General features: G+C 46.4%; 1 protein-coding gene across 1 annotated transcript in view; it reads right to left on the bottom strand.

The window, feature by feature from the left end:
• LOC119461995 (metabotropic glutamate receptor) overlaps nt 1-22,938 on the bottom strand; it is a 246,909-nt gene that overhangs the window by 111,872 nt on the left and 112,099 nt on the right. The window contains exon 2 of the mRNA XM_049672386.1: nt 19,750-19,856. The gene's annotated coding sequence lies outside the window, so the exon portion shown is untranslated. The remainder of the gene's footprint in view (nt 1-19,749; nt 19,857-22,938) is intronic.

Genomic DNA, 22,938 nt, shown 5'->3' with positions numbered 1-22,938 from the left:
TTGCGGCAACTTAAGTGTGAGCAAGTGGTTAGTGATATGCAAATTACTCCGTCAATGCCGAACGTTTTCCTAGTCTTTTTTCTGCATGAGATGCGATGTTTAAAATTAGTGGCAAGTAAATAATGACAATTCATCAAATATATTCCAATACCTACTAAGATGTAGCTTCGATGTTTATGTGTTCGATATAGGAAGATTATGAATGTTTGTTCGTTAGACATCAAGGTTTTAAACACGCGTGATATACGAATACAATAATTAGATACGCTAGATATGTACCATGAGTATGTCGAGAGAAACGGGAGTGTGAAAATGAAAACTACAGAACTTGTCTAACGCTTTGCGTTTGGAATTTTATATTATAATCGGGTAGCTAAACAATCTGCGGCACCAATAGTACGCGCCCCCATGGAAGCGCCGAAGCACGTCACAGTGTGTTGCGACGTGTTCGCGTCCATGTTTACGCCGATACGGCTCGTTAGCGAAAACGTTGGCAAAAGAAAGCAAGCATTGGTTTGGTCGGCTAGCAGGAACAGATCGCAAGCGAAATATAAGCACTCTTTCCAGTTCACCCTCCCCAAGTGTAGGGTTGCCAACCGGGCACGTCCTTGGCTAACCTCCCTACCGTTCCCTATTCGTTTCTCTCTCTCTCTTCTTAGGTGCCTGGGACCTTAAAGACTCATTGCACATGAATCTAGCTTTTAGATACTCGTTACACAACTTGTACATTTCCCGGAAGATCGGCTACAAACTAAGAAATATAAAGGACACATCGCGCACTGTTAATTTGGCAGGATGATTACACCACGCTTAGCGAAAAGTAACTTCGTTTTCTGGAGGTTTGACGAAGTTTATACAAACATCTTCATGAAGGCCTCGAAGGCGAATAGTATAATTGGACAGTCTTAAAATTGTGAACTTTCAGAAAGAGTTCAGTAAGAACTCCTTCAAAAAACCTGGTCGATTTAATTGAAGCCGTTTTCGGAGGCATTATATACAATGGGCGGCGAGATCTGTGTTTCAACCTCATTTCTTAATGAGAACGGAAGTGAGGTTCGATATTCCCGCGAGGATGACGTGACGAGCAAATGGGAGCGGCTCGGATGCGCTCATTTGAATGAACAGCTGAAGAGAAGAAACCTGTGAGCGGGCACTGATTAAGATATTCCTGGAACAGACAGACCCATCGATTAAGGCCATAGAGAATTTTCGCTCCCGCATTGGCTGCTTACGAGTCCACGTTTCTTGTTGCCTTCGAGAGACGATTACATTAAAGATGATTTTGAGACTCAGAAGCTCTCCAGAAGAATTGCTGCACCCTGCGACAGTTACGCGTAGTTGCCGTATATGAACTCGCGTCCCGGGGACACTAAAGCAGCATGTTCAGATTGAAAGTAGGCTGTCATGCAGATGTCTCCTCCGTAGCCTTTATTAAAGAAACACACTGCTCCGGCACAGGATGGGTAATAGCGCTGTACGACGCGAGATTTTAAGGAACACTTTCGGGATGCGAAATTCAGTGCATCGTGCTATCAGCGCGAGCTGAACTTCCAATAAATGATACAGCGGCCGCTTAGATCGCAATCGGAGGTACTTGTCAGATGCCTGTTCGTGAATTCTGACCATCGCACTTCGCTCCTCTATGCTACGTGCTCACCCAGCACTGCGTTCTTCTGCGTCTGTTCTTATTTCGTTTGATGATGCAAAGAATAAGTAACACAAGAAAAATGCACGCGACGCTGAATAATCCCCATATTTACTTATCATCGTTTCCTAGCTTGCCTCGGGCCTTCTATATATAGAACGAGCTGCCAGGAGCAAGAACTTCGGAGGGCGATCGTAAGATCATGGAGTATGTAACTATAATAGTTGGTACAAACCTATATTGCTCGCAAAGCCACAAACATACGTGCGTATAATATAGCCACGGTTCCTACTGGACGGAAAAACCAAACAACAGAACGCGGGTAATGAACTTGGCAGGAGCCTCTGATAATTGCCCCATCCAGTGAAACTGATGTGTTTGGACCGTGCCATAATATTATGCTTCCACAACATCACCGCGTTGACGTGCGAGGCGCTGTGCGGCGTACACCGGGAAGCGTAAAACAACATTGACGAGGGCAACATGCTTGACTGGCCAGTAGCAGTCGGATTAACCTTTCGCAGTTCAGCGTCCGTTAGCGCTATATACCTCTGCGTATGTGTGTCCGTGCGTGTGTGTGTGTGTGTGCGTGCATGTGTGGGTGTTTGTGCTCGTGTGTGTGTGCGTGCATGCGTGCGAAAGAGGGAGATGCCAGTGTGGACAGCTGGAAGCAGGCATGTAAATAACGCATAATCATTACACTTCTTATTATTTACACACGGTGCGAGGTACAGTCCACAATGAAGGCATCAGTCTTTATCTAGATTTTTAGTCTGCCCATGGCGACCCCTATTCCCTCCGTTCCCGTATACAAAAACTCATGAGATACGAAGCGCCTCACGCAACCTAATTTATTTAACGGTCGCTCGCGGACAATACGTTGCTTCCCAGGCACCCCGCTCGTTATGTCGTCGGGTGACAAAGGGTGCCTGATGTCACTATGCGGTGACGTGTGGTCCACTGAACAGATCACGGTAACACCAAACCGAGGGAAGGCTCTGTGGGTCTCTTTTCTGCGGCCCAGCGAAGACCTTCTTGCGAGGAGGAAGCTGAATAAGCGGACGGCGTTCTTCCTTGACGACGTCTTTCTCTCAGACAGAGGCAGTACAGTAGCGCGCGGCACGGCGCGGCATTCTTTTCAGTGGACGCAGCTGGTGCTGGCATATTCAAGCGCCGCCGCCGCCCGCCTGCGTCGCCGAGAAGAAATGGAGCCATAATTATTCCTTGCCTGCCCACTATACCCGTACGCTGTTCCTTCGTCGGTATACGATATACCTAATGCGTAGCGTGATTCTCGGCATACCCAGGCGGCTGTTGCGATGCCGGCATTCCTTCCGCGCTGAACCAATTACGTGGCTCGTGAGCATCCGGCTTGCGATGTGCGTGGAAAACGAGCCCATGCTCAACATTCCTTGCTTTGTTTCACGGTGCGTGCGCGCGTAAGTTGGGTGAACGGGAGAAGCGGGTATTGCAGAAAACCGCGGCTTCGTCGTCCACGCGCTGGCAGTGAAAGGGGAAGCGCTTTATTGGGGAGACATTTGTGAAAGAAAAAAAAAATCTTGTCCGGTAATTAATTCGCACCACGTTCATTGTGCGTTCCTTTCTCATCTACGTAGTAACGTGACCGCTTGCGTTCCAGCCGTCACGAGAATTCGCAATGTAAACTCCGTTATGTGTGTGCAAGATGTCGCACAACGGGATACGAGAAAAAACGTACGATATGGAAGACACTTGCGTTGACTCAACTCATCCGCAGTTGAAGTACAACACCATCCCTTATTGAATGGGCACTACACACGAAAAAAGAAGACAAAAAAAAAGAAGAAAACGAGAAAGAAACTCAAAACAAACCCATGCGCGAATATTTAAATTGAATCACTTAAAAAGGAACTCCCCATTGTGAACCTGGATGCATTTCCTGTCTCTTGACTTCACCGAAAAATGAACGCCACTAACGTTTGGTCGATTAGGAACGGATTGTCTAGCAGCTCATTCATCTGCATCGCCGTGCAACCTCGCATAGGTAGCAATAGTATGCTGCGCCAAATATTCAACTAAATTTCCATTTCGGCATGCGGCTAAAGACCTCGATGAGTCCACTCCACATGCATTGCACCGCAATAAAAAGGGATAAACTTTCTGCTTCTCGGCGCTAACCTCGGTGCTCATTCTTTGGTTGTCATGTAATCTTCTACACTATCCCGGACACGTTTCTTTTTATGATCTTTTTTTGCTCGCTACTTTGATTGAATCATTGCTCACGTTGATCGTTCACATTCTATACACTTCAATCAGTATTTTTCATAGCCAATCTCTACATCAACTTAGGCATTTATATTTTGGGAGCTGCGACATACTGGATAGTTGGAATGTTTAAAGCCGTTTTTTTTTTTTATTTATGCGCTGGCGTTGGTGGTCATGATACGATAGCCGGAGGCGAATTTAGCCCATGCAAATGAGCAAATTTGGCGGGCAATTAATTGCTCGACCGGAACGCGTCCTACATAAACGAAGACGCGAAGTAATCAAAATGAACTGAACCAGAGTGAGAAACACAAAGAAAAAGAAAAAACAAAGACACGAACGGCAGATATATTGTCTGGTTGGCTATTATTCAATGGAAGAAGAACTAAAGCACTGTCAGGCAGTAATTACAATAAATTGGGTGTGACATTTTCTTCGGAGACTAGATGTCACCATACTTCCTGAGCCGTACAGTCATTCTTCAAGTTCGGATGCTTTCATATATCTATTAAGAGCGCTGCACGGAACACCCTCTGCTATATAGTACAGGTGTGTGCGGTCTTCGGTTGAGACGTCCCAGAAGCAAGACCTATATTCGCGCCAGCCCCGAGGGAGCCCCTCTAGCTCTCGGGGGAGTAAGCGCCTTTTCCCCCACATCCTCGGCAAGGAGAAAAAAAAAGGAAGAGGGAAAGAGAGGGACTCGCTGGCGAAACGCTCCTCCCTCACTACCGCACCCCCTTTTCCCCCCCACTCCCGTTCTCTTTACCACGCACATAGCCTGCAGCCGGGAAGCCGTGACCGAACGGTCGTTTATCATCTTCCATGAAGACAATTAACGTCGCCGCTTTCGCCTGGCTCAGCGACGCCGGCGGGGCATGGCCGCGCCAAGTACGTAGGGAAGGCGTGCCCGCGGTGCTTAGCCGGAGCGCCCTGCCTATGGCGCCTGCCGCGGTGCGCACTTATCACTAGGACGTCAACCGCGATGTATCGGCAACAGCCAGCAGTGAGCACTGCGCGCAATTAAAGAAAACAATGAGAGACAAGGGTGGGAAAAAGAAAGAAAGAAAGAATAGAATCAAGCAGGCAGGTTTGTTTCCCCCTGAGGGGAGCCCGAGATAACATCGTGTGTGCCGTTGATACAGCTCGTTTAGCCGAGAATATATTGCCACCACTGGGTAATCTGCTGCACTTAAACGTTCATTAGGTTGTACACAGCGTTTAAATGCTTTTAGTTCTCTTGTTTCCGGTGAACCGGCCTTATTCGGGCGTTCATACACCGCCTCACCTACCTTGGTTGGCGATACATTGTGAACAAGGAAGAAAGAAAGAAAGAAAGAAAGAAAGAAAGAAAAGAAAGAGAGATATAAGAAAAGAGCAACAGAGAATGAAAGAAAGATTACAGCATACAACGTACACGATAGATAGGTATATGGTAGAAGATTGGCGAACGCGAGTCAGTGGAGGGATAACGTGAGCAAAAGTTTGTCGATGGAATCAGAAGGGAACGCTGAAGGTGCGTGATCGAAGTTTATAAAGAGCGTTCGCCAAGGCCCGTCCACTCTACAGCCCGGAAGTCCGAAGCAGCCGCAGACTTATTCTCTTTTTTAAGGAACCGCAGCGACGGCCCGTCTCATGTTATGTATGTGCTCCCTATTTATTTACAATGCGCGGTTTCTTAAAGCCAGTGACGGCGTTCACAGGAACTTACCTGACGAACACGCGCTTTTTCAAGGAAAGCCATGACAAATTAAGGCTAACGTTGAACAGCGAACAGGATGATATGTCACAGCCTAGGTGTTCCGATAGCAGTTCAACAAAGGAAAGAAGCTTGTACGGCCAGGATACGGTGTTCCGCTGAAGGACAGGAGCCGAACAGCAGAATAGGAAGAGAAAAGTGAGGTAACCAAGTCGGGGCCTCAGCGACACCGCCTCGGGCAGCGTTGCACGCGGCACAGGTAAACGCGAACAGCGCTTGCCTCGAGCGGCGAGGCCGGTCGTTCTGGCCGCGCGGAGCCGGCAAAACAGCGGAAGCTGTCGGCACTGGCGCACTGCCGTTGCAAACGGCCTCCGGGGCAATTCGTGCCACCTTAGCTATTGCTAGTTACATGCAGCGGTGCGATGGCCTGTAGCGCCGGCCGAACGTCCAACTTCCAACTTGAGCGAAGGGAAGCAATGACTGAATGAACGAACGAACGAACGAGCATATGAATGAATGAATGAATGAATGAATGAATGAATGAATGAATGAATGAATGAATGAATGAATGAATGAATGAATGAATGAATGTAGGTCAGTTTACTGGTTGCCAGAATAATACAGTATGTCAACGTTACATATAGTTTGGACTCCAGAACGCTCGAAATGAGTTCTGGAAGGGGTACCTATAAATCACATAGTGTTATATAATGAATCCACGTAACAACGTCTCGATAGGTCAGTTACATTGTTACTTATTACATACTAAACGGAATGAAAGTGAAGAGAGGAAAGAAAGTCGACATAGGCATTTAGCACGCGTAAAAGATAGACTTGGGAAACCTTAACAATACATCGAATTATATTTAGCTTGAATGAATGAATGAATTAATTAATCTTGTTATTTGAATGATGAAGTGTTATCCGGATGTAGCTTGGAATGTTGGCAACATTTCTAATCGCTTCTTCACAAACTGTAAGCTGAAGCAACGACGAGCTCCTTTGATGTTGGGATATTACCAGCATGAACGGTTGTATCCCTTTCTAGCCGGAAACCTGAAGAATACTTCAGGTGAAACGAGACTTATCGGAAAAAGTACAGCGGCCTGAGGTAAATATTTACAGTCGCCATCTGCCTGCCCTGCGCGTACGTAAAGAAAACGTGTCGTCAAAAAAAAAAGCTAAATTAAGTTGTACAAAGATGCTGTGGATACACAGGGAGGCTACCGGCCTACGCTTACCTTGGCTATATATGCAGCACCGACGTACTAGGTGTCTGCGACACCGAAGTGTTGGCGAAAATGAAAAGATTAAAAGAAAAACGCACAGGCAACAGACACACACGAACAGACGGCAACTATTAGACCCTTTCACATAAGCGAGAAGCGAGGAATCCAAATAAGAGAAGATACTTTGAAATCCATGCCGACCTGCCACGGTAGCCCATGCAGTGGATACGGCATTGCGTTGCCTAACTCGAGGTATCGCATTCGATACCTGGCCGCGGCGGCCGCATTTCTAAAGGGGGCGGAATGCAACAACGCTCGTGTACGCGTCCCCTTGGATGCACGTTAAAAAACGTCTGCAGTTGGTCAAAATAATGCGGAGTCTCCCACTATATGGCGTGTCTCACAATTAGATCGTGGTTTTGGCACGTAAAACTCCAGAACTAATTTCAGTTTTTAATTTGAAATTCATGATGTCACACAGACATAGTGGCGCTCATGCTCAGCTGTAAAAAAAAAGAAAGGCCCCCAAGAATAATGCAAATTTGACCTGCATTTCTCCTCTAATAGCTGTAAACAAAGTAGTGCGCTCCGCGGTCTCACACAGCTGTCACGAGAAAGACGTCTGCACGTAAAAGTGTAAGCAAACAACTACCCGACCATTTTCGCCTGGTAGCAGTGGTCTTGGACAGACAGACATACAGTGAACTTTATTTTAGCAGTGGTCTTGGAATAGAAGATTTCTTGTAGTAGTCTAATTCATCACGTTGATATGTAACACACTAACGAAGCAGCAAACAAGGGCAACAAACACAGAACGCTATTAAGGTCAATTCTGCACTCGGTTAGGGCATGTAATTCTCTACAGTTGCATGAGCGTTCCACCGCTGGACCTGGACAGACTAGACAACACCGTGATGGCGTAGAAAGGCGGCGAGAGCCCGAAGAATTAAAAAAAAGTAAGAAAAACAGGAAAATGAAGAGAAAGAGATTGAGAGAAGCAATAGGGGAAAGGACAGAGAGGGACAGGACGTTCTGGCGCCGTTTGCGTAAATCAGGGCCGCTCCGGAGGGAGGAATGACGGCGGGAGTTGTCCCGGAAATCGGGGAGAGCGACCATAAACAGCGTGGTCTCACATTGCTCAGTTCCGCGACCAAGCAAAACGCCCGCATAAACAGAGGCACGGGAAAGTGCAATTTGCTCGGGACGTAACTCTTGGAGAAACGAGCAAATCATTTCTTTGATTTCTCTTTTTTTTTTCTTCGCCAAAGTGAAAATGGAAGCAGGATACCTGTTCACGGCACTGTGGTGATGACGTCTCTTTTGCACACGGTATGAAGCGGTGTACGCGAATCTACGTAATAATAAGAAACGAATCGTGTTATTCCGAACAACGAAGAACCAAAGCTAATCCCATTTTTTTAGAGAGTTCGTCAAACAAAGTTTCCGTGTTTCCTTAACAGCCATTAGAGAGAACAACTTAGACAACGAACTTCCGCCAAGAATAAATGGCATTCTTTTTCTGTGAAAAAAAAAAAAAAAGTGCAATGCACGCAGCTTTGAACCAAGGAAAGCTCGATGTCGGGGACAATTAATAGGTGGATTGTGTGGATCACCAAGCTGCATGAAAGCAAATAGAGACATCCCGATACAGATTCAATTTAAGCTCCAAAATCCCGCTTTCGTAGACAGCGTACGAACCACGGGGATGCCGAGAGGGGCCACAAGAATGAATCTCCCAATTACTTTTTTTGTAATTTCTTTTTCTCGCCGCACTAGTATTCCATGCTCCCGCCCGCAGACGACATATACACCGGCTGGAAGCAGACGAAAGAAAATAAACAGGCGAGACGGAAAGTCAGAGGTTCATCCTTTTTTTTCGAGCCGAGAACTGAGAGACGAAAAGGAACCATCTATTCTCCAGATAAATCTAACCACCTGCCGCTCTTGAGTTTCTTGAAGCGTCTACGACCTAGACCGTGCATCTTCAATCTTCTCTTCACTGGAAATTTTTTTATCCCACCCTCGGTGATGCTTTCGTATAGCGTTGCCTGGTTTATTGCAAGCCGTTATTTTTTTTCCCTCTCATTCATTTTATTCCCTTTTAACAGAGGGCGAAACCGGTTTTTTCAAGACCGGATTCTGGCGTATTCTCGCGTATACGCCAGAATTTCCACGCATTACGCCGAGAAGAAAGCTTCAATATCTGAAATATATAGGGTATATAGGGTACAGAAGAAATCCAGGACCGAGAAACAAAACGAATAATTTAAAAAGAAAAGAAAGATGAACTCGTTTCCGTGTCTTGTGGATTGTCATAGGCCTGACCATTGGCCTATGGTCAGGCCTATGGAGCCATAGGCGTGACCTTTCTGTGCCTGTACGTCTGTGCGCGACAGTGGCTAGACCATAAGCGGCGATCGAGTAACCAATTGTCGTGCCACACGTTGTCTAAAATCAGCTTCTGCGAATTTATCAACATTGGCCACCACGTAACTCAGCGAAATTTCCCCATCTGAGCCACTCTTTCTGTTGTTTCCCTTCCTCTCTTCATGTATCTCTCCAACTGCGTGGCACCTAGCTTTCTCTTTGTCTGGCACGCCCCGACCTGCTGTAGCAGCGTTCATACCTACAATGCAGAAGCATTTGTTTTCTTTACTTGCCGGCGTCTCCCATGAACATCTTGTCAAGATCTACAGACAAGTTGCAGAGCCTGACGAAGTTATAGGAGTGCTACCGCCACATACATTGCGGGTTCTCTGGGAAACCAAGCCCAGTAGCCGTGGCCCAGTTTTCAAAAGTTACGGGGCAAAATAAGTTTATTTCTAAGCGGCGAGCTCTAGCGAACAGAAGTGTAAAGGGTGGTCGTCTGCCCCTTTTGCCTGGACAATGGCCCCTACTTTAAAAACACGCCTATTGTCTACAACAGAAGTTATGTTACAGCTGATACGAATGATCGTGCTCTCCTGGATTCGAAGATTATAATTTTACGAACCATCTTTGCCTATTTTCGTGATGAAATTGATTAGTGCTATACCTCTTTATTATTATTATTTTTTTTGCGGGCATATTCATCACCCATTCTATTTTTTCATTGAGAACTAAACGCAGAAAGAAAAGTAAGAAACATGGCGGATGAAATAGGTTTCGTCAGTATACAGGTCATCAAAGGAAGCCACAGAAATCGGAACATTCAATTCGATGTGGCGCTTTATACGTCTCCAACGGCAGCCCAGCCTCCGAAACCCATCACACGCCGCGGTACGGCGACAAAATATTTTGCGCTGCAATCTCCCCCGTGTGCGCTCATACGCGAATGTCCCGAGCTTCTCTCCAACTTTCTTTTTGTGATTCAGCCAGCCAGTCGGCTGCCGTTTTCAGCTCGAGAGAGCAGCAAGCAGCAGCGCTTTCGAGAGAGAGAGAGAGAGGCTAAAAGGGAAGTAGCAAAGTACGAAGCGTTCCTTCTTCCTTATTTACGTTCCTATGAGCAAAAGGAGATACAAAAAACAACGAGCAAAAAAAAAAAAAAAGAAGAAAGCCCCGCAAGAATTCAATACCGAGAAGGAAGCAAAACAATATGGCGACTTATGGATCAGCGGCTTCCCAGGTCAGCGGATTCGGATATCCAGGTCTTCACTATATGCGCGGGTCGAGGGATTACGACTCTGCTCTCCTCTCCCTCGCTCCCCCTCCTCCCTTTCTACCCATTCTCATCCCCTCAATCCCCATCTGCCCTGACCCAAAATACCAGCAATCTGCTCGAAAGAGGCTCGCGACCTCGATTTTTCTTCCTGCCTAGGCTCGCTTATTTTATTTTCCGTCGCTTCTTACTTCTTCTTTCCTTCTTTCTTCTTCTTTCTTTCTTTCTTTCTTTCTTTTTTATTTCTTTCAAATATACATGTATAGCCTAGTTCAGCACTTTAATCAATTTACTCTTCTTTCGTATGGGTTTCCAGAGCTTTTCTTCGTAATTAGTGTCGTCAAATAATCTTTTGCCGGCAAGTTTTGTATACCAGCTATCATAACGAAAGCGGGCGCCTTCTCTTATGGCCATACAGTGCAACCTTAATCCGAAATGTGTTTCCTCACTGTGAATATCTTGTATTCTTCTCGTTCGCTTCATATATGTGTGCTTATGTTGCGCTATTTAATCTGCACACTTCTCGTGGTTATTTTTCTACAGTATAGTCGTGCACGGGGCGCTGTAGCTTGCAGTATTTGTTTTTTTTTTCCTTCATGCTTTTCGGAGCTTTTTTCTTCAACTCTATGTATTCTGGCGCAATTATTAATGAGCGTCTCATGGCAAAAAAAAGAAGAAAAAAAAAACACGAAAGGAAAACAGAGAAAGTAGAAAGTAAAGAAAGAGCTTAGCTATAGAGCAAAGGAAATGCTGGAAGGAATTGTGGCTTCAGTATCTCGTGCTTCGACGTTTCCCGCGTCATATTCCACATATTTCAATAAAATGCTCATTTGTCATACGCCTGGATTAGTCCACTGCTTGGAACCTTCCGAACGAAATCGCAACTGTGCGCCGAATCATAGTTATAATATGCTATCCTTTCATGTCAATTATCCGAGGATGTCGTTTTATTGTAGCGAGATTATGGTACGCCACGCATTTTCATACGTTGCGTAGATGATGTGTAGATGTGGTACAGAGGGGTTGAGGGAGAGGGGAACGGGGGGAGTTATAAATGTGTATGTAAAGCATATTTGGGCCGATCGAACCACTTAATATCTAATGCCAGCATACTAGCATCTACCAACAATTAAATAGAAGCAATTACATTTGCTCCTATTAATTTCCGGTCGCATTCTTCTTACGCAAACACTAAAGAGCAAAACGTGAAAACATTTTGTTATATGCTAAAGAAATGACAGGTCAGAGCAAGTAGCCCTAAAAGATTTGTCAGGGCCTCACGATAGCTAGTTGAAAGGTGGAGCTATCAGCCTGAACGACAAAATGTGGCATTTTTCTCGAGCTGGACTTTCCGCAGTCACCGACAGCTTCGCATTATGGTTTCTGGCTCACTTCAATTGTTTGACAAGAAACAAACAAAAACGCTCAAAGATCTCGACCCTTACAAATAACCATTGCAAATATGTATTAACTCTCTCTCTCTCTCTCTTTTTTTTCATTGCACTTTTTTCTGCGCGGAATGCCAATACAAGCCAGCTGCTCCAAGGGTTGCTGTCCTGCCATGTTCAGAATATGACGAAGCAGAATGAAATATAAAAACGCACCAGAGCTTTGGCACTGACGTTTTTTTTTTTTGGACGTACAGGCTCACCAAGAAAAAGTTAACACGATCAAACGAAATCGAACGAGGAACTGATTGATTTCCGAAACTTCGGCATTGGACCACCTTGTTACTTCGCTGGGAGTGCTGTACGTCAATAAACTTGATCTATTTCTTGTCAAAGTTTTCCTACTCGGGACGTGTGTAGACAGTCTGGCTTTCCGATAGAAATAAAAGAAAATCCATAAACAGTAGAAAAAAAAAACAAGCAAAGTGGGGCAGGCACAAAGTTTGACTCGACAAGCAAGTCTGCTCGACTGGAAGCCATGCTGAGAAGAAAAAAAAATCTATTGGAAACTCTTGCCTCAATAAAGTAGGATCGCGTGCTACTAAGAAATACTTCTTTTGTTATTGATTTTGCTTGTCACGGGTGACTCAAGTTCCGGCATCCGATGGAATCGCGAAGCAATATCAGTTGTTCTCCTTAAGCGAGTTACGATCGAACACTCTCAAGCCCTACGTTAGTAACTCGAGACAGTGGAATCCACATTTTCGTGGCAAAGAAAAAAAAGAAAAAAAAAGATATTGAGAAAAGAAACCACAAGAACGTTTAAGAAATGCCTACAAGAACAGTGTCGCCCTAGAAGTGAAGGGTTGGCGGTCATATGGCCCCCAAAAAAGAAAAAGAATTCGAAGTGAAAGTATGCTAGCCAGAGCTGCAGTCTGTGTGTGTACCTTGGACAAATTTCGCTGAGACATCAGAAACAAGTTCGTCTTTAAAAGCGTTTTCACAACTGGGCGCGCCATATTGACCGAACGTGTTATTGATGTGAAAGCTTATTGTCCGCGCCAGAACTATCGACTTTGTTTTGACAGCGTCCATTTTTCTGTTGGACACGCAAAAAAGAAAAGAATTCAGAAGAAAATCGGTAACATAATCACAAAGTGGTCGGGATGAGCTGCGACTACGGCTTTGCTTGCACTGGCACGTTTTCCCCCGTAAATGTTTTTCATTTATCGTCTCTAACTTTTCTGTCTTTTTTTCTTAAGTATCCCTTGAAACTTTTCTTGAGGCTTCTTTCAAGAGGCTTGTTCTTCAGCTTGCGATGACATAGCCTTTTTTTTTCGATTTTTACGAGACACTTAACATAAACACCAAATCAGCTTTCACAGATTAAACACTGTTTAAAAAGTCCGTTTTTGTTAATTTTCTGGAGAGGTTCATTTCTACAAAAGAAAATGACGGTCAAACGCCAGAGTCAAATACGTCAGTGGTACACCACGGATTTCAAAGTATTTTCGCATATTTCGGCTGTTGTGGCATCAGTACTTCTCGAAACTTGCTTCTCCAAACATTGGCTGCTCTAGAATACAAGGCATACCGGTAGTTTTATCCGACCCAACCCGCCGTGGTTGTTTAGTGGTTTATGGTGTTGGGCTTCTATGCAAGAGGTCGCGGGATCGAATCCCGGCCACGGCGGCCGCATTTCGATGGGAGCGAAATGCAGAAAACACCCGTGTAGTTAGATTTAGGTGTACGTTAAAGAACCTCAGGTAGTCCAAATCAATCCGGAGTTCCCCACTACGGCGTGCCTCATAATCATATAGTGGGTTTGGCACGTAAAACCCCAATATTAATTTTTTTATTTATCCATGCGAACCACGGACCCTATGATTCAAAATTATTCCATTATGATTTGATGCCATTCGCCTGACGTCAAATTTACGTAGCCTCCAACGCAAGCACTGGCGGCGACCCGCAAGGTTATTTGAACAAACCACTCAAAGAGCTCTCCTAATAAACATGCATATAAGCGGTCACCTTTGTTTGCTTTAAAAGCAAATAGCATAGCCTACCCTGACATGTTTTTCTTACGTAACTAACTGGCAAGAGGCGAGGAGCGCGCAGAATTGGAGAGGGTTTCGGTGGGGCTAAGCTAGCGCAGTGAAAGTAGATAACCGGGTTCGGTGAAGAGAGTGGTGCCAGCGTCTCCGATTGGTCCGCTTCCCCTTGCTTAGCTTGCGGTGGCTGGTCGAAAATCGCGGCGGCGTGGAATTAAAAAGGTCGCTAAAACGGATCCCGAGCGAAGAAGAGTAAGCAAAGCGATGATAGTTGATACTTGCCAAAAGGGCTTGACAACGTTATACTGCCAGGCAAAAATTGATAATATACGCAAATAAAACCATTCTACCAATAAACATAAATACCAACAAACCAATAAAGACATGCGAAAAAAGACAGAAAGTGAAGTCTTTACTTGAAGTGCGGTTTAAATACTGGAGAAAACGGCGCTAGTCCTGTCGTGTGTGTTTCTCGTCTTCGTCCCATCGCGCTGCGGCTTTATAATGCCTTCAAAATATTGTTCTACTCCTGGCTCTCTTTGTGTGAATAAAGGATTATTATTATTATTATTATTATTATTATTATTATTATTATTATTATTATTATTATTATTATTATTATTATTTTATTAATGCTTCGATGGAAGGGACTGAAAGGATGAAGTGAACATGTTAATGTCCAATGCTTTTCTTCGCGTCGCAAGAAAACAAACACATAAACAAACACACACACGCACGCACATGCACGCATGTACATACAGACAGACAAAAAGGCTAAAAAATGGGCACATCGTAATGGATAAAGGTGCCGATCGAGTCGCATATATGCATTGTGCCTGAACGTAGCGTAACCAGTAATTTCTTTCGTGACGCCCTACGCTGTTTCCTTTTATTTTAGCTTGTTTATTTTAGGAGCTAAGAAACCGCGCTGCTTTTAAGAGCTAAGAAACAAACATGGCGGAGCACAATTAGAAAACGAACGAACAAGCACGATACGGTGCGGGCAAGGCTGAAGCGATTTGTGTCCAAGGAAGGTCCAAGGACGGAGGTCCGGGATGAGGCCCGCTGATGCGAGCGGGAGCTAATGAATACTGATCAGCTGTTAATTAATGAAATCTCCAGATTGGTGTGAGTCCGGCTGGCCCGACTGCGGCGGCAATTAGCCGACCGTATCGGCACAGGACGAGCAGCCTCGTCAGAGTATAGGGAAAGGAGAGGACGCCCGGGAAGGCGACACAGTGCGGGGATGCCGGCCAAGCGCGTCGGGTTCATATATATCTGTCCTACGAAATACGTGCAGCGCTGTCGAACCTCTGCATGGCTCGGCTGTTTCAACACGTGCAAGTTAGGGACAAAGGAAGATGATAAAAAAAATCACAGGACACAGCGACAGCGTTTTGTCCTGCGTGTTAATTATTCCTGTAACATATTGTTCAGTGCCGTTTCTTGGACTTAAGCTTTGTAGCCAAGTTTATGAACGGCCGCAGGGACCTGTCAAGTGGAGGTGCTGTAGCAATGGTCTCGTTGCTTTCCGTGCCATGGACGCGCGCGCACGGTCATGGTCCAATGATCTCGGCTTCTGTGTTCACGCGTGCGCTTTCCCGCCTCTTCTTTCTTTTTTTCTTTTCTGTTGTGAACCTCTTCGTCCAGTGAAGTGTGGAGAACCGTACGTGCATCTAGTTAACCTCGCTGTTTCTTTCTCTCTCTCTCTGTATCTCTCTAGGTTTGCGACTTGTGCGTTTCCTATTCTATGGCGTTGTATGGTCCTGAGCTCGGTTAGGTTTGTTTTCTGTTACGGTTACGTTAGGGTTACGGTTAGGTTAGTGTTCTTTGGGATTGTATGCAGGGTGGCCGATGCTTTTTAGCATTGTCTCCTGCGTGCTCTTTGTTTTCCAGCCTCATACACTGCTTGTGTTTTTTATCTAGCGTTGTGTCTTGTTCACCGTGGTCCCATATGTATCTTTCCGACTGTAGCACGCTCGAGACGAGTGCGGGTGTGGGAAAGAACGTTTATTCCAGAAAGCCGCAGATTATATAGCCCCGAGTAAGGGGGCGTATGTTGCTGCACTTGAGCGTGTGCATGGCTTTGCACAGCGTTATCGCTACGTCACACCGACTAGTATTGCTGTAGCGTGTGTTTCGTAGCCGACGTGTAACCCCCTCCCTCCCGTATTGCCCTTTCCCTGTTCTTTTTCCCTACCCCTATATTTACAGTGCCTCAGCCCTCTGAAATGCCCTGCGTAACACCGAATTCCGGCATAGCTTCAGCTGGAGGCGAGCAGCCAGAAACAGATTCCGATTACCGGACTTTCGCATAAAATGAGACTCTGATTGGTCGATATGTGATTGCCGGCCACTAGCGACCCCCACTGTAATGCCAATTGGCGCCGTTGGTAATGAAATAAATGAACACAAAGAAAGAGCGGCGGAACGGCGGTGTGCAAAAAAAAAAAAAAACAAAAAAAAAACGAAGTGCTTTATTTTGCTCAATCCTTCATTGGCCCACACGATCTACAGCTTTCATCAATGCTGCACGGTATTTGGTGACACAGAAGCCGAGCGAAGAACGAGGACGCCGGTTTGCTGCGCGCAGGTGCGCTTTCCTGGCAGACTCGCGATCAAGGCGGTGAAGAGGAAACGTTTCGCCGACTGCACAGGAGCTGCGCGGACGAGACGACTACAGGCTCGGCTGCTCGAGACGCGTTGTTGCCGAAACGAGGAGGCCGCCCGCGAGAAAGAGAGCGGGAGGACGCGTCGAAGCTTGGCGGGTGCTAATCCTTGCAAATAGGGTTATGCAGCAGCGCCGCCGGTGGCGATCAAGCGGTCTCGGCCCAGCGACTATCGGAGGAGCGTCGGGTCCCCGCTGCTTGGCAGGCGCACTGCACTCGCTTTTGCATTACGCGCGCCAGCGGACGCCGCGAAATAAGCGAGGTCGTGAACTTCGCGTAGTTGAAATAAAAACAAAATAAAAGACGCGGCTTTCTATCAGTGATGCGCATCACGTGACTTGGGTCAATGTGACTGCCCGGTGTTACTCGCGAAGCATCGGAGTGGGAGCATCGCCCGTAAAGCAGTATTGACGGCAACGCGAGGTCACATTTGAAGAGGCCACGCGAACCCGTGGCAACGAGTTCAAAACTGCTGCGCCCCATCAAATTGGATGTGATGCAAAGACAAAGAGAGCCGGCGTATAGTGTGAAAGTACTGCTCAAGAGGTATTCTTTAGGGTGAAAGGTGTTCTCCCGGAGGGCTTAGACCTACGAGACCCATTGAAACAATCAACGCGCACCTATATATGCACACGATCAATCGGCCCGCGACTCCTTACCCGCCAGGTGCAGGAATACCAGGCGTGGTTACGTGCGAGCAAAGTGGACCGCACGGGAGAAGATAACGGCTCAAGAGACGAATCGTACAGTGGATTGACCATGGCGGCCACTAAACACAAACTAAATGAGCAACAAACTAGCAAACCCGTCAAGCCTGTACGCCTAAGCCTCGCTTGCACACGGTAAGTAAGCCTCGACGCAAGCAGCTTTCGTGCTACCCGTGCGGTCCGCGCAGCGCGCTGTAGGAAGAACGCGGCCGTCATTAACGTCCTCATCAAATAACGGCCAGCGATGACCTCCCAGCGCATTACGAGTGGCCAACGGACGATTTGTGGGCACGCGACACGGGAAACAGTCAGCGGCCAACGACGACCGGCAGCGGCGGTCGTTCGTTCAGAGCGGCTCGGCTGTTCGTGCGTCCCCGTGTGAGCCGTCGCTACTGCATCGGCGGATGGCCGGCGACCGAGATCATCCTCCGCCGGTAACGACGTAATCGTCGCGGCCTATTTGGGAGCGGGCTTCGTTGCGCAGAGCTGCTGCGTCTATAGCTGCATCCGCCATTTCGGGCCCGTGCCGGTATTGCGCGCCTTATTTTGCTAATGTGCTTCTGCTCGCAGAGACAGAGGTGGCAAAGAAGACATGTCGCCGTGGGCTCCGATATTGCGCATTCCGAGTGTTTGTAGCGTGTGTGGGTAGAAGGTATGACGAAACTATGTTTTACCTAAACGAGCTTTGACGACGCGGAGTGCGCGGATAAGGTACAATTTTTCTACAAGTTAGCCCTATAACTAGTATCTAAACGAATATGTTGACCTATGAAAATGCCAGCAAAATTTTACATTTCTAAGCGTGGAGGTCTGCGCTCTATAGGCCTGATTTTTTTCCCCCTTAGACACATTGTTTACATTTCGGTGTTTAGCGACTATGTGGTTAGCCTCGTGGACGGCCCTTGTGGTATTTATTTATTTATTTAGTGTGCTGTAGAAGATAGAGAAATAGAATGACTGAGGTACTCTCTATCGCAATCTTTGAAATCCGTGACGTCATGTTGACGCACAGGCCACGGAGTTTCAACGAAAAATTTGAACATTGAAACTTGGACCTCCATTTTTCTCTTCAAATAATCAACCTATTAATTTGTTGTTGGGCTAGTTGGTGCTTGGTTGAGAAATAGGGGTGGGCGAATATTTGAAGTTTCGAATATAAACGGAATACTACGCACTATTCTTGTTCGTATATTTGAAACTGACCAAAGGTTTCGCACCAACCGAATATTAAAGTATGGTTACTGTTTTCTGTCTGCTAAACGGAGTATCACAAGTCATCGGGAGTGAATAAGGACGGAATTTTTGGAGCAACGTCTAAACAAAATTAGTAGCGCAAGTTTTCTTTGGGTTTTGCGGTGGAAGCCTATAAAGCAATCTTTGAATTTAGTGTCACTAGTTGTTTTTGCCAGTCTAGTCATGTAGCGGTTTTATCTCTTATGCTGCAAGCTGTGACGCTTTCCTTGCAACCGGCCATTTTTGCATGTGCCTGCGGCACACAAGACCTTCAGTACCTTCTCTTTTTTTGCTTTTCTGCAACTTCTGATATCTTTACAGCGAAAGCTGTATGTGATTAGGCGAAACGAAAAACCATTCGTCCCATGTTTTGATAAACGTCTCCATTGGCTGCGCCGTCAGTTACGTCATTGTCTACGTCCCACCCAAGCGCGCGCGCCATTGGCAGCGCCATTGGCGACGTCGTTCTCTGTGTAGTACCTGCTCTGCCCGGAACGCCGGCTCCGCGGCTCGCCATTGTCGCATGTGTTCGATATCTCGAGTTAGCTCGGCGTCGTGGATAGCAGCATCCGCCCACCATTGGAGCTTGCGTTCCACTAGAAACACAAACATGTAAAAAATAATTGAGAAACGCTCCAATACAGCGTCGGGATTAACCCACTGCTACGGCAAGTGTGATACGAAAGCATATATTGCTTCGTGAGCGGCGGGTTCGGCTTCATGTGTAACGCTGTCACCCCCCCCCCCCCCCCCCCCCTTTGCCATCGGGGATTAAAGAAACGCAGAGGCTTTTGTTGCTTATGTGTTGATGGACGTATGCTGCTGTGTCCACGACGTTGTCGACCGAGACGCCAGCCAATACGCCAGCCTGCAGCCAACACAGCAGCCGACACAGCAGCCAACACGCTAGCGGTGGCATGTGTATTTCCTGCTCTCGTGCATCGTTTTATTTGCCGCTAGCTTTCCGCGATGCTACAACACCAACTTGCCAAGCTTACTGCCGTCCTAATTATCAGTCGAAGAGCGGTCACCCTCAAAGCCTGCGATGGCACTTGGGCGGACATTTTGATTCTTCATGTACCACTCTATAAGTGCAAGGATTCACCTCTTGATCACTTTCCCCACACTGTGTGATTGAACTTTCAGGTGAATGATTATTCCATGACACTAATATATAATAGTGAAAGAATGTAAAATTTGTGGTTGGAAGGGTTCGTGAAGGCAGATCAACGAAATTGCGAGCTCACCTTACGCAGGTTCCAGCGCCGCATCAAGACGATCGCCGCACCGCGTGGCGTCCGAGCCTGAACTGCGCCAAGTCAAGACCGGAACACAGCCCGGGTCCTCATTCGATCTGCGAGACGAAAGGAACACAAGTTGTGAAATTTGCTACCTTCCTAATCTTTTTCTCTAGACATAACAGGAATTTTTAGAGCACAGCACTTAGGCACCCATTCATGTGGCGAGCGTCGGAGTGGTACCTCGTAACTGAGCGAACGAGCACAGCGAAAGATGAGAGCGAACGCGGAGCGCAGCGGGCGATGTAAGACAGCACAGCGAAGAGAGCGCGAGGAGGAACGCGGAGGAGGGTTTGGCGAAAGTGTGAGAAGAAAAGCGTAGTGTCGTGCAAGACGGACTACGGCGACGATGGCTACGAGATGGCGCCAGAGTAGCGCGCGTCGTTAGGGTGCCTCGATGCGCACGCTCGACTCCGATCCGTTGGTAGGGGCGCGCGCATCGAGGCACTCTACGCGTCGTCTGTTCGCCAAAGCGCTGCATGAGCGGAGGTCTGTCTGCGGCGGCTGCCGTGAATCGCGCCCACGCGTCATAGCACGCGCTGCCTCTCGCGATCTGCCGATTAGCGAGGCAGTCGCGCCACAATTCGCCCCGTTTTGAACGTGCCGCACGAGACAGATTGTCTGCGCCAGCCAATATATCGCGAAATGAAAACACGTATATAGCTGCGCTCAAATTTCGCATTAGGGAGTATCCTAATCATCGGTGAATTTTTATAGGTACACGTACAATAAAATATTCTCGCTACAAGAAATATCCTGGTCAGTTGGTTACCGAAGCTATTTGTTGCAATGTTTCTGCACATGAGTGAATATCGTTCTGCAAGCAAAAGTGCAAAATGTCAAAAGTAAACTAGACGTCGACGTTACTTTCGCAATTCGGTTTAAGTTAACTCATCAGAGGAAAGTACAATAGGATGCAATGCCCTTCGAACAATGTCCGAAGTATTTCTAATGCGACGCGTGTTTTAAGGCGAAAACATTAGGTGTCTATGTTGGCGGTGCCCTTGGCGTTCCCTAGGCGGTGACCTAGGCGAAACGGCGTCACGTTGCACAGGGAGGTTCCGGCAGAGAGAGTAAATTAGTGAATTTGAAAATAAAATTTCGTACATTTCGGTCTGGGTGGGAATCGAACCCGGACCTCCGGGGTGTGAGACGAGCACGGCTTCCTGAAACCACGGTTCAGGATTGCTAAAGGTGTGCCTAGTGCGTGCGTGAGTGCACACGTCACGGCGCAGCCATCTCGCTGACTAAAGGTGCGGTTTAGTGAGTGCACTAACATGCCGCACTTTAGGTATTAGGTTAAGTGTTCATATATGGCGTTCAGGAGGTTGCCTTAGCGCCACAAGTGTACTTCCCATTGCGGCTCGTTATGTCTTGCACGAAATCTAGCCCCGATTGTATAACTTAATGCATTACCAATAAGGCTTACAAATAAGTCTAACCCCTATTGTATAACTTCATGTATTACCAAATGTGCACCTGGCTTTCACCTTTTTGTGTTACTACAAGAATGTTATACCTACCGAAGATAAGTATGCCACGATACAGGAAACCCATTGGTTCACCCCATCATTCAGGTATTTACATGTAACCAAGCCAAGCGTTTCGTTTTTCATCTTCTTTGCCCCTTTATTCGCACCGTACAATATTGGCGAAACCGGTAGATTTCTATGGAGGCTGAACTTCTGTGCGCACTGTCGTCAGACCATTATAACCGTGTCCCCCCGCTAACGTGAGCCAAGGTGATCAAAAAAGATTAAGAAAACATGGTTCAAGATACAATAATAAGACCTGCGATGTTCGGTCGTGAGAGGTATGATAACCCAACATCGTAGGTCTTAAAATCGTATGTTGAACCGTGTTCTTCTAAGTCTCTCTTTTTTTTCCTTCTTTTTTTAAACGTTAGATCGAACACCTTATATACTTGTGAGGATTTTCATGCCACTATACGCACATTCTCGTTTCGTTGACATTTACGGTCCACCATTGTGGCGTTGTGGTTGTTAGTTATATCTGGTTAATAGAACAACGACAACAATGAAAAGTGAAATTGCTAGATGACCTATTCTTTTATTGAGTGAGTCACTGCTCGAGTTCGTAAATTTACAAAAATGCGTGAAAAGTGTCAACACGCAACGCCTGCACCACAATTACGATCCTCGCGTGCTCGCATTGACAAATAAACACTGTTCTAACCGCTGACGCGGGCTTCGTTGCTCAAGATCATGCGTGTTCCAGTTGTAAATTATATTTATCATTTCAATTCTTGCAATAGATATGCAATAATTAGTATGAATTCTCATACGCAGTGGGGTCCTGTTGTAAATCACTGTAATGGGACCACCTGTGTTGTCAAAAAGAAAAATGGCAACTCGCGGCTGCAAGAAACAAAAAGACAAAACCAAGAAAAAAGAACTGAAGTTGTTAGGTATTTACAGCGTTCCATTGCATACAAAGAAGTGCAAAAAAATATACCTTTCTAACTATATAAGTGCCTTAAAACACGCAATGGTCAGCCTTCCTGTGACAATGCAGCGGGTAATGCACGCGCTGGTACCGATCTCTAGGTCACCGGCTCAAGTACAGCTCTAGAACACATTCTTTTTCCCTTTCAGCATTTGAAGCAGTGGTCAACGTCGGGTTTGTGAATCTGACACAGCATAAAAAAAAAGAAACCGAAGGTGTGAGTCGAGTAAGACCTATCGCATACGCACTATCGATTAAGAAGCGCAATGTCACATTTTAATTATTTATTGTGCAAGGTAATCTGGTCAAGGCTTTCGCGGCGAAAGGGTATTGCAGACTGCCGTACGCTAATCCACCAAGCTTGAGATTAATTTTTTCTCCAAGAATACGATGTAGAATATCATTTTAGCACTTATTTTGCGTTTAATAAAGAAAGAAGTACCTGGACGCTATGCTGAGTTGGCAGATTTCTGGATGCAGCGCGGTCCCATAGAAATATTAGCGAGCTGGGGAAAGCTCATTAGGCAAACCGTGGCCTTGAACCGCCTACGTAGCTGGACGTGAGCAGCTGGTTCACGTTCGTGCTTTCCAACAAACACACAAAAAAAATGTAACGACTTCATTTCTGTCCACTTTACTCAGCGCGAAATGCAAAACGTGAGAGTCAGCAAC

This window comes from Dermacentor silvarum, chromosome 8, assembly GCF_013339745.2.
Source record: "Dermacentor silvarum isolate Dsil-2018 chromosome 8, BIME_Dsil_1.4, whole genome shotgun sequence".
Classification (NCBI taxonomy): domain Eukaryota; kingdom Metazoa; phylum Arthropoda; class Arachnida; order Ixodida; family Ixodidae; genus Dermacentor; species Dermacentor silvarum.
Note: the sequence above shows the minus strand (reverse complement) of the source record. Positions and strands in the feature narration are given on the sequence as shown.